Below are 12,879 nucleotides of genomic sequence, written 5' to 3'. Positions count from 1 at the left end.
AAGCTGGGATTTATGGAAGAGTGGCCATAAAAAAGCCAGTAGAAAAAGCCAATAGTTATGCACGCTCAAGTTTTCAGTTTTCTGTCTTATTTCTTGTTTGTTTCACAAAAAAAAATATTTTGCATCTCCAAAGTGGTAGGCATGTTGTGTAAATAAAATGATACAACCCCCAAGAAATCCATTTTAAATCCCGTCTGTAAGGCAACAAAATAGGAAAAATAACAAGGAGGGGTGAAAACTTTCGCACGCCACTGTATATGAATGCTAAACCTTTGTCTGGGCTTTAACGCATCATCTCGATGCTTACATCACAAGAAAGAGAAGAAATACAACTTTATTTTGATGGTGTTAATTTTTTGAGGAATTTAAGAAAGTAATCTAATACAGTTGACATTTTATCAATTAAATGCTGAAATGAAAGTAACTTCAGCAAATGAACACTTAGATTACAGTGATATTATGTCTGATCTCGCAAACAATGAGATTTTCCAAAGAACTGGGGGGTTGGCTGTACTGAGCCTGGGGGGTAGACGGGCAGCACTGAGACTGGGGGGTACGCCATCCCAACTGGTTCGCACTTAGTGGTGACTATCATTTGTTTTTCAACAGGACAATGACCCAACACACCTCCAGGCTGTGTAAGGGCTATTTGACCCAGAAGGAGAGTGATGGAGGGATGCATCAGATGACCTGGCCACCACAATCACCAGACCTCAACCCAGTTGAGATGGTTTGGGATGAGTTGGACCGCAGAGTGAAGGAAAAGCAGCCAACAAGTGTTCAGCATATGTGGGAACTCCTTCAAGACTGTTGGAAAAGCATTCCAGGTGAAGCTGGTTGAGAGAATGCCAAGAGTGTGCAAAGCTGTCATCAAGGCAAATGGTGGCTACTTTGAAGAATCTCAAATATAAAATATATTTTGATTTGTTTAACACTTTTTTGGTTACTACATGATTCCATATGTCTTCACTATTATTCTACAATGTAGAAAATGTGTCCAATCTTTTAAATGGTACTGTATGTCCGAACTCCAAATCAAATGTGCTTCCCAAAAATAACAGGGTAGAACGTGTGGTAGAACGTTTAATTTGGTTGGAGATTTTCGGCATTTATCAGCGTGCTGTCAGAAATCGTTCTTCTTGCAAAGCATATCAATGTTTTAATCAAACTATTATATTAATCTGACTATCCACAATAATCGCATTATTGTGTACATGTAACCGTACTCATAGAAAGTGACAGGGATCAGACTGAGGGAGGGAGGTCTGCCACAGCTGATTATGGATGGTGACGCTCCATGCCGCTCCCTGATGGGCACCGGTTCTGATCTCTAACCCACCGCAGGGCATTATGGTCGCTGTCTGTGAGGTAACTCACATGATTGACACCCACAGGCTTCTCACCTCTCACTGCATGCTGGTAACCATGGAAACGATGCATTTGTGGTTATCCCACTCGTTTCGTAAAGAAAGACTCTCTGCCTCTCTCTTGCGCTCTCTCTCGCGCTCTAACTCTCCCTCTCCAATACCATAAATGTCTGTTGTAAGGGCACTCCTGGAATTAGATGCTGTGATGGTTGAAATAGATGTTCAAATGGATGTTCTAAAATGTGTGAATTTTGGAAGGGATTGAAGATCTAGAATTTAGAAGTTGAGGTATTGGTTTTAAGTCAATGTGTTAGAAAGGCATATATATATGTGAGAGCCTAATGTGATGCTCTGAGGGCCAGTGCTGCTGTGTCTGTCTGCGGTAGAGATATGGGTTTTATGTACCCTCCCTCTCTCGGGAGACCTCTAGGAATAGATCTTCGTATAGGTCAGGGAAACTCACAGGACAACTACATTCTTAGTGGAACTCCTCCAAGACTAAAACCGTCCTAGGACTGGAAGTCATTTTGGTTGACAGACTGTCAAACTGTACTCCCCTTTTGGGGGACGATTGGGGGACGATAGCGTGATGGGTGTAATCACCCCCTACCAAATCCTGGGGGCTGAGGGGATCACAGGTCATTCTGCTACAGTGGCTATGAAGTAAACTACGGGGGCTCATGGGAGACAGGAGTTCATCTAAGGGTCAAACTAAATTTTAAGAGCAGATCAGCCTTCCAACAGTGATTGGGTTTTTCACCACAGGAGGCTGCTGAGTGGAGGACGGCTCATAATAATGGCCTAAAGGGAGCGTATGGAATGGCATCAAACACATGAAAACCATGTGTTTGATACCATTCCACTGATTCCGCTCCAGCCATTACCACGAGCCCATCCTCCGCAATTAAGGTGTCATCAACCTCTTGTGTTTTTCACATACTGATAAAAACTACATCATCAATATAAAAAACTATGAATTGTATTGTGACTGTATTTCAGAACTGAAATGGTCCAAGTCCAAATTCATGTCAAAATGACCATGTTTGTGTTTTTTCATGTCATTAAATATACTGCCTTTGAAAAGTGATATCTATAGGTCCTTGTTTTAGCAGAAAGTATTCATACCCGTTGACTTATTACACATTTTGTTGTGTTACAGCCTGAATTCAAAATAGATTAATATGATATTTTTCTCACCCATCTACACACAGTACCCCACAATGACAGTAAAAACATGTTTTTAGAAATGGTTTCAAATTAATTGAAAATTACATGAAGAAATGTCTCATTTACATAAGTATTCACACCCCTGAGTCAATACATGTTAGAATCACCTTTGGCAGCAACTACAGCTGTGAGTCTATCTGGGTACGTCTCTAAACACACCTGGATTGTACAATATTTCCACATCATAATTTTTTTAATTCTTCAAGATCTGTCAAGTTGGTTATTGATCACTGCTAGACAGCCATTTTCAAGTCTTATCATAGATTTTCAAGTCGATTTAAGTCAAAACTTTAACTAGGCCTCTCAGGAACATTCAATGTCATCTTGGTAAGCAACTCCAATGTATATTTGGCTTTGCTTTAGGTTATTGTCCTACTGAAAGGGAAATGTGTCTCTTAGTGTCTGTTGGAAAGCAGACTGAACCAGGTTTTCTTCTAGGATATTGCCTGTGTTTAGCTCTATTCTGTTTCTTTTTATCCCAAAAATGTCCCTAGTCATTGCCGATGACAAGCATACTCATAACATGATGCAGCCACCACCATGCTTGACAATATGAAGTGGTACTCCATGATGTTGTGTTGGTATTGCCCCAAACATTTAACGCTTTGTTTTCATCACATAAAGTTCATTTATTTGCCACATTTCTTGCAGTTTTACTGCGAACATAATTTTTTTTGTCTACAAGCTTCCTTCTTTTCACTCTGTCATTTAGGTTAGTATTGTGGAGCAACTACAATGTTGTTGATCCATCCTCAGTTTTTTCCTATCACAGCCATTAAACGTTATAACTGTTCTAAAGTCACAATTGTCCTCATGGTGAAATCCCTGAGCGGTTTTCTTCCTCTCCGGCAACTGAGTTAGGAAGGACGCCTGTATCTTTGTAGTGACTGGGTGTATTGACACACCATCCAAAGTTTAATTAGTAACTTCACCATGCTTTAAGGGATATTCAATGTCTGTTTTTTATTAGGTTTTTACCCATCTAACAATAGGTGCCCTGCTTTGCGAGGCTTTGTAAAACTTCCCTGGTCTTTGTGGTTAAATCTGTTTGAAAGTCACTGCTCGACTTAGGGATCTTACAGATAATTGTATGTGTGGGGTATTATGTAACTTGTTAAGCAAATTTCTACTCCTGAACTTACTTAGGCTCGCCATAACAAAAGGGTTGAATACTTATTGACTGAAGATATTTCAGCTTGTCATTTGTAGGTATTTGTAATAAATTCTAAAAACATAGTTCTACTTTTACATTATTGGTTATTATGTGTAGGCCAGTAACACAATCTCAATTTAATCCATTTTTTATTTCAGGCTGTATAACACTACAAAATGTGGAACAAGTCAAGCGGTGTGAATACTTTCTAAATACACTGTAGGTGAGATGGGCTGCTCCAGAAGGTTCACAGAAGCATACTAGCAGACTGGACCCTGGTTTGAACACATCGTACATCCATTCAGTTGTCAAACCGTTTAGTGTAAACAAAGAAACTTCTCTTTTCCACACTGGTTCTCTCTGCGTTGTTAGTCCTCATGAATGATGCAGCCTCTCTATGGCTGCAGGAGGGGGGGGGGGGGGGAGGTCGGCGTGTGTGTGTGTGAAAGCGTTCGGGGGGCAACGTGGTGGAGGTGATGTGACTGATTCGGAGTGACTTCATTTCATGTAAATGCGAGCGCTCTGAGGGAATTCACTTTGGATTATGCGCACCACTGTGCACCGGCATGAAATATTAAGCGCCATGTCACTTTCTGTCCACAGGTGTCACTGGCGGGCAGGAGCGGGGCAGAAAAACTTAGCATTTTGATGAGGTGTGGATTTGGGCAGGCTTGTTTGAGGAAGCATATGCTCTGCTTTTGTTTCCACCAGCCGCGAGCCACGGCCGAGTTGTCATTCCCGAGCAGAGTGAGTGCGCTTATCACTTGTGACAACGGCGTGAGGAGAGAGGGAGAGCGATAAAGTGGTGTGGCGGGCCGCCTCCGTTCGGCCTCTGCTTTACCAAGAGGCTTTTATGTTTTGGGTGGCGCAGATTAAAGCCCCCCCACTACTCCCACCAGGCATCCAGTCTATCCTCCCCCTACAAACAAACTCCCCTCTACCTCTTCATCTGCCCCTAACACAGCTCTCACTACCTCCTCTACTTCCCTCATTCCACCTGTGAATGTTAGTGTTTGGTAATTAATGGAGCAAGAAGTGATTCCATCTGGCATCTTCACAGTCACCTGTACTCATAGAGACAAAGACTGGGAGAGGGAGAGAGACCGAGGGAGAGAGTGAGAGGTACTCAATTCAAGGACAGATGAGGAGTGTAGGAAATAGCAACCAGTTCACCCCTCTCTGGTTCTCTCATCTCTCCTGGCTATTCTCTCTTCTCTTTCATTTTCCATTTGAGTCTCTATGTCTATCAGTTGAGTCAGATTGCATCTCATCTTGTCTCCTCTGCCTCAGTGGAAATGTAGTCTGGCCTGGGTCGTGTACCAGGACGGCTAAGGTGAGAGGATGATGCCTTCAGGCTCAAGGAGTCATTCTAGTCAGTCACTATGAAGTTCCTCTGCTGTGATCCAGCCAGTCTCAGGCCTCACCTGTGCATTACTAGAGGGCTAGATTCCCACAGTGTGACTAATGCCTCAATTGTAAGATGAAGTGCACTTGGGACAAACCTAAAAAAAAATGTTAGCTAATCCCTCTTAAGTATTAACAACTTTTACTTAAATATTAAAAGAATATGAATTCTACTATGTAGTGTATGTAGCTTGTTTATAACCCTGATGCTTGGATTTAGTTCACAGAGTAACCACTGAACCAGGGCCTGCCCTAACACTTAAAAGCTACTCACTCGCTCCTTCACACCCTCACGCAGTGTGAATCAGTGAAAAGTGCTGATTCTAGAAGCTCACATGAGAACCAGATCACGTACACATCTACTTCACACATCTGTCTGGCTCACCCACAAATGGATCATGGATTATTCAACAGGAAAACAGGTGCTCTCCTCCTTTCTTTCATAAAGAAAGTAATACAAAAGTAGAGGCGAGGACACTCTGTGGCTCCATTGAAAAGAAAGCATCAGATCGACTGTTTAACTTTTTCTTGAAAGCAGAGGGGGTAGTGAGCTGCGAGAGAGAGGGGGGTGAATGATGGAGAGACATGAAGTGGCCTGAGTGTGCCAGGTCCCTTAACTGGTTACTGCTACCCTCTCCTTCTCCACCACCCCCGACTGGGGCTCCTAAGGCAGGTTTTAATGGTGGATAAAAGCAGATCTTTTATTCAGGTGTGTTGTATTACCAGGTGAACACAGACCCTCCCTAGAGGACTGAGATATAGAGAGCTGTGTGGGCCTGAGTGGGGTGTAAACGCAACAAGTGTGTGTGAATATACAGTACCAGTCAAAAGTTTGGACACACCTACTCATTCAAGGCTTTTTCTTTATTTGTACTATTTTCTACATTGTAGACTAATAGTGAAGACATCAAAACTATGAAATAACACATATGGAATCATGTAGTAACCCATTTTTTTTTTAACAAATCAAAATATATTTAATATTTTAGACTCTTCAAAGTAGCCACCCTTTGCCTTGATGACAGCTTTGCCCACTCCAAGATAAGGTGTGTGTGTGTGTATGTGTGTGTGTCTGTGTCTGTGTCTGTGTCTGTGTCTGTGTCTGTGTGTGTGTGTGTGTGTGTGTGTGTGTGTGTGTGTGTGTGTGTGTGTGTGTGTGTGTGTGTGTGTGTGTGTGTGTGTGTGTGTGTGTGTGTGTGTGTGTGTGTGTGTGTGTGCGTGTGTGTGCGTGCGCTCCTTTCTGTTAGTTTTGTCTGTATGAGCAGGTGTTTCAGTGAAGCATGTGCACGGTTACATTTCTAGGTGTTTGTTGTGTTGGCATGTTTTCATGTGAATTGTGTGTATTTGTCGTAGGAGATGGGCTGCTTCTTGGAGTCTGAGGCTTTATTGTCTTCTGAGGTGCGCTCTGAGGCTAGCAGTGGGAACCTGGCAAGACTGTTGGTAATGTGAGAGTATCTATCTGTATTTTAGCTCTGTGTTAATGGCCTCTTCTGGTCATTCAAGACTTCAAAACACATCTACTGTATAACAAGGTCTGTTGATTACCTAACTCACCTTCTCTGGTTTGGGTTGTTGAGGGAGCACAGATGCACCGGGGAGTTGACTTTCTTCATCAGCATCTGGCCTCTGTTTTGCCTGGAGCCTAATTACCCCATCAGAGCGCTGTCGCTCGCCTGCTGTACTCTCTCGTTCTACACGCCCCACACTCCACGCTCATCAGGCCTTTTAAGTGATTTGTGTGTGAATATGTTAGGAGGAGCGAAGGAGCACAGCAACTAAACTGGTGGAGGTAAAGAGCGATGGGGGACGACGTGGAGGCGTGTTTAATAATGGATGCTCGTTCGCTCATCACGTTTTAGGCCCTCTACCCGTTTGTCCTCTAACTAAATCTGTTTATTTCTCTCATGGGTCTTTCACCATGTCGTCCTGAACCGTGCACTTTTAGCTACGAAGGCTTTGGCAAAGCCTTCCTTATTAACATCCAACTTAGCATACTCCTCTGACAGTCTCTGTTTCTCTCTCCCTCTCCAGTGTCTGCTCCCTCCTTCCCTGCCCTGGACCTGAGTACAGTACATCAGAGGAAGTCTGACCCAGGGCTTCAGAAGGTGAGCTCTCTTACGGGGTAACTGTTTTTACAGTGCTCTGGTTCTCTTTACAGTGTGTATGTGCAGACGTTTGCATTGTCTGACATGCTTCTGAACAGACTTATGAAAGCCCTTGGCAATGTGGTTTTTGACGTATGTGCATAGCTACATATGCTACATGTGCCTAGCATTGGCCCCCGCCAGTGTGTACGTAAGTTAGAAACCACAGCGTTGTTCTCCCTGCAGCGGGCCACCCAGTTCCCTGCCCTGGATGCCTCACACATATGGGCACAGTCAGTCAGTCAGTGGTCCTGACCTGCGGCCCTCACCCAGGAGCTCCCGGGAGAAATGTTAATGAGGCCACTGTGAGCCCCGCCCTGGCCCTACCCAGCCTCGGGTCTGTAGGCTGGCTGCAGGCAGGAGGGTAACTATGTCAATATTTACACTTTACACCCACTCCTCTCTCTTTTTTCTCCTCCCCTCCCTCATCCCTCTGGACCCCCAGGAAGCACAGAGGTCCTGGCATACCAACTGGTGTTTGAGGTTCTGTCTTGTCACGCACGTACGTACGTTAGTTATGACTGTGGAAAGATAGTTGAAGGAAATTGAGGGAATGTTGAAGATAGATTTTCCTAGGGTTTTTGAGCTGGTATCAGTCAGCCATCATCTCCATCTCAGGAGGAAGGTTGAGTTTATTGATGTTTGCATGTCATGTGGGTGATTTAGGCTGCGTCTCTGGACAATGTTCCTGGTAGCAGGGTTGTAAGCCGCGCAATGCTGTCGTTGCCAGGCAGCCTGTCACACCCATAATTGGGGTTGTCACCAAGGAGAGTGGAGTGTCACTGGGGGGGCTAAGTCAGAGCCATTTCACTACATTCTACAACCTGTTCTTGACAGAGGCAAGGTCAGGAGTTAATTGAATCATTAAAGAGCCCCGCTGCCTCTCCACACTCCTCTCCTCTATACACTGCATTAGGAAAGTATTCAGACCACTTAACTTTTTCCACATTTTGTTACGTTATAGCTTTATTCTAAAATGAATTAAATGTAAAAAAAATGCTCATCAATCTACACACAATACCCCATAATGACTAAATGAAAAACTGCTTTTCAGAAAGGTTTGCAAATTCATACAAAATAATAAACAAATACCTTTACAGAAGTATTCAGACCCTTTGCTACGAGACTCGAAATTGAGCTCAGGTGCATCCTGTTTCCATTGATCATCCTTGAGATGTTTCTACAACTTGATTGGAGTCCACCTGTGGTTAAATTCAATTGATTGGACATGATTTGGAAAGGCACACATCTGTCTATATAAGGTCCCTGTCACGTTCCTGACCTTATTTTTCCTTTGTTTAACTTTGTTTAGTTGGTCAGGACGTGAGCTGGGTGGGTAGTCTATGTTTTGTGTTTCTATGTTGGGGTTAATGTGTTGCCTGATATGGTTCTCAATTATAGGCAGGTGTTTTACGTTTCCTCTGATTGAGAACCATATTAAGGTAGGGTGTTCTCACTGTTTGTTTGTGGGTGGTTGTCTCCTGTGTCCGTATATGTTACCACACGGGACTATTTTGTTTTGTCGTTCGTGTATGTAGTCTGTTCCTGTTCGTGCGTTCTTCGTATATTGTAAGTTCTCAAGTCCAGGTCTGTCTACGTCGTTTTGTTGTTTTGTATTTCTCAAGTGTTCTTAGTGTTTCGTCGTTGCTTTAATAAATATCATTATGTCTACAATCACCGCTGCGCTTTGGTCCAATCCGTACTCCTCTTCTTCAGACGAAGAGGAGGAGAACAATCGTTACAGAACCACCCACCAAACAAGGATCAAGCAGCGTGAGAGGAACCAGCAGCAACGGCCAAAAAACCAGGACTCGTGGACTTGGGAGGAGATTCTGGACGGAAAGGGACCCTGGGCACAGCCAGGAGAATATCGCCGTCCCTTAGTGTTTCGTCGTTGCTTTAATAAATATCATTATGTCTACAATCACCGCTGCGCTTTGGTCCAATCCGTACTCCTCCTCTTCAGACGAAGAGGAGGAGAACAATCGTTACAGTCCCACAGTTGACAGTGCAAGTCAGAGAAAAAACCAAGCCATGAGGTCGAAGAAATTGTCTGTAGAGCGCCGAGACAGGATTGTGTCGAGGCACAGATCTGGGGAAGGGTACCAAAATATGTCTGCAGCATTGAAGGTTGCCAAGAACACAGTGGCCTGCATCATTCCTAAATGGAAGAAGTTTGGAACCACCAAGACTCTTCCGAGAGCTGGTCGCCCGGCCAAACTGAGCAATCCGGTGAGAAGGGCCTTGGTCAGGGAGGTGACCAAGAACCCAATGGTCACTCTGACAGAGCTCCAGAGTTCCTCTGTGGAGGTAGGAGAAGCTTCCAGAAGGACAACCGTCTCTGCAGCACTCCACGACTCAGGCCTTTATGGTAGAGTGGCCAGACGGAAGCTACTCCTCAGTAAAAGGCACATGACAGCTAGCTTGGAGTTTGCCAAGAGGCACCTAAAGGACTCAAACCATGAGAAACAAGATTCTCTGGTCTGATGAAACCAAGATTGAACTCTTTGGCCTGAATTCCAAACGTCACGTTTGGAGGAAACCTGGCACCATCCCTACGGTGAAGCATGGTGGTGGAAGCATTATGCTGTGGGGATGTTTTTCAGCCACAGGGACTGGGAGACTAGTTAGGATTGAGGGAAAGATGAACGGAGCAAAGTACAGAGAGATCTTTGATGAAGATCTGCTCCAGAGCGCTCAGGACCTCAGACTGGGATGAAGGTTCACCTAACAACCTGAAGCACACAGCCAAGACAACGCAGGAGTGGCTTCGGGACAAGTCGCTGAATGTCCTTCAGTAGCCCAGCCAGACTTGAACCTGATCGAACATCTCTGGAGAGACCTGAAAATAGCTGTGCAGCGACGCTCCCCATCCAACCTGACAGAGCTTGAAAGGATCTGCAGAGAAGAATGGGAGAAACTCCCTAAATACAGGTGTTCCAAGCTTGTAGCGTCATACCCAACAAGACTCAAGGCTGTAATCGCTGCCAAAAGTGCTTCAACAAAGTACTGAGTAAAGGGTCTGAATACTTATGTAAATGTGATATTTCAGTTTTTAATATTTTTTTAAATATACATTTGCAAAAACATTTAAAACCTGTTTTTGCTTTGTCTTTATGCGGTATTGTGTGTAGATTGATGAGGGTCTGAATACTTTCCGAATGCACTGTATGCCTCTCTTCTGCTGACAACGCCACATACGCAAGGCTCTAGAGTTGCCTCGATACCAGTATTGCGATACTTAGAGGAATCATGGCAAGGAAACAAAACATGAAGCAGATTGTATTTCCTGAGGAAACCAGTGTTAATGCCAGAAACGAGCAGCTTCAGATTGTCACCCAGAATCACATGTTTCTTTTCCAAGCTATAGTTCACACTATGTTACATACAGAAGGTTTTTTAAAGGATCAAATAATTGAGTCTGCTTTGTTTTCCTTTTTGTTTTCCTTATTTCCTCAGATGATTTGTCAAGGCAAAGTGGCGGTCCTTTTCTCTGTCCTGTATATCCCTGTTGCGTATTTTTCAGTGATCATCATGTCTCTGTTAGAGCATTCAGGATCCATTGTTTGCACCTTCAGAAGGCCCAGGTTCTTATCATCCCTGTCCATGAATGCCCAGGTTCTTATCATCCCTGTCCATGAAGGCCCATGTTCTTATCATCCCTGTCCATGGAGGCCCATGTTCTTATCATCCCTGTCCATGGAGGCCCAGGTTCTTATCATCCCTGTCCATGAATACCCAGGTTCTTATCATCCCTGTCCATGAAGGCCCATGTTCTTATCATCCCTGTCCATGAAGGCCCATGTTCTTATCATCCCTGTCCATGAAGGCCCATGTTCTTATCATCCCTGTCCATGAAGGCCCAGGTTCTTATCATCCCTGTCCATGAATGCCCAGGTTCTTATCATCCCTGTCCATGAATGCCCAGGTTCTTATCATCCCTGTCCATGGAGGCCCAGGTTCTTATCATCCCTGTCCATGAATGCCCAGGTTCTTATCATCCCTGTCCATGAATGCCCAGGTTCTTATCATCCCTGTCCATGAATACCCAGGTTCTTATCATCCCTGTCCATGAAGGCCCATGTTCTTATCATCCCTGTCCATGAAGGCCCATGTTCTTATCATCCCTGTCCATGAAGGCCCATGTTCTTATCATCCCTGTCCATGAATGCCCAGGTTCTTATCATCCCTGTCCATGAATACCCAGGTTCTTATCATCCCTGTCCATGAAGGCCCATGTTCTTATCATCCCTGTCCATGAAGGCCCAGGTTCTTATCATCCCTGTCCATGAATGCCCAGGTTCTTATCATCCCTGTCCATGAATGCCCAGGTTCTTATCATCCCTGTCCATGAATGCCCAGGTTCTTATCGTCCCTGGCCATGAATGCCCAGGTTCTTATCATCCCTGTCCATGGAGGCCCAGGTTCTTATCATCCCTGTCCATGAATGCCCAGGTTCTTATCATCCCTGTCCATGAATGCCCAGGTTCTTATCATCCCTGTCCATGAATACCCAGGTTCTTATCATCCCTGTCCATGAAGGCCCATGTTCTTATCATCCCTGTCCATGAAGGCCCATGTTCTTATCATCCCTGTCCATGAAGGCCCATGTTCTTATCATCCCTGTCCATGAATGCCCAGGTTCTTATCATCCCTGTCCATGAATACCCAGGTTCTTATCATCCCTGTCCATGAAGGCCCATGTTCTTATCATCCCTGTCCATGAAGGCCCAGGTTCTTATCATCCCTGTCCATGAATGCCCAGGTTCTTATCATCCCTGTCCATGAATGCCCAGGTTCTTATCATCCCTGTCCATGGAGGCCCAGGTTCTTATCATCCCTGTCCATGAATGCCCAGGTTCTTATCATCCCTGTCCATGAATGCCCAGGTTCTTATCGTCCCTGTCCATGAATGCCCAGGTTCTTATCATCCCTGTCCATGAAGGCCCATGTTCTTATCATCCCTGTCCATGAAGGCCCATGTTCTTATCATCCCTGTCCATGAAGGCCCATGTTCTTATCATCCCTGTCCATGAATGCCCAGGTTCTTATCATCCCTGTCCATGAATACCCAGGTTCTTATCATCCCTGTCCATGAAGGCCCATGTTCTTATCATCCCTGTCCATGAAGGCCCAGGTTCTTATCATCCCTGTCCATGAATGCCCAGGTTCTTATCATCCCTGTCCATGAATGCCCAGGTTCTTATCATCCCTGTCAATGGAGGCCCAGGTTCTTATCATCCCTGTCCATGAATGCCCAGGTTCTTATCATCCCTGTCCATGAATGCCCAGGTTCTTATCGTCCCTGTCCATGAAGGCCCGGGCACTTATCGTCCCTGTCCATGAAGGCCCGGGCACTTATCGTCCCTGTCCATGAAGGCCCGGGCACTTATCGTCCCTGTCCATGAAGGCCCGGGCACTTATCATCCCTGTCCATGAAGGCCCGGGCTCATGTGTACATGTACAGTGGTCATGTCTTGTCCTCTGCTGCCCCCTATAGGAGGACTCCAGCCAGAGACAACGTTACATACATCAAAAAGCTGTTTGGAGAAAAACTAAATCAAGTCCAAGGCTTATTTCCATT

Source organism: Salvelinus alpinus, chromosome 3 (assembly GCF_045679555.1).
Source record: "Salvelinus alpinus chromosome 3, SLU_Salpinus.1, whole genome shotgun sequence".
Lineage (NCBI taxonomy): Eukaryota > Metazoa > Chordata > Actinopteri > Salmoniformes > Salmonidae > Salvelinus > Salvelinus alpinus.
This window is presented reverse-complemented; position numbering follows the sequence as displayed.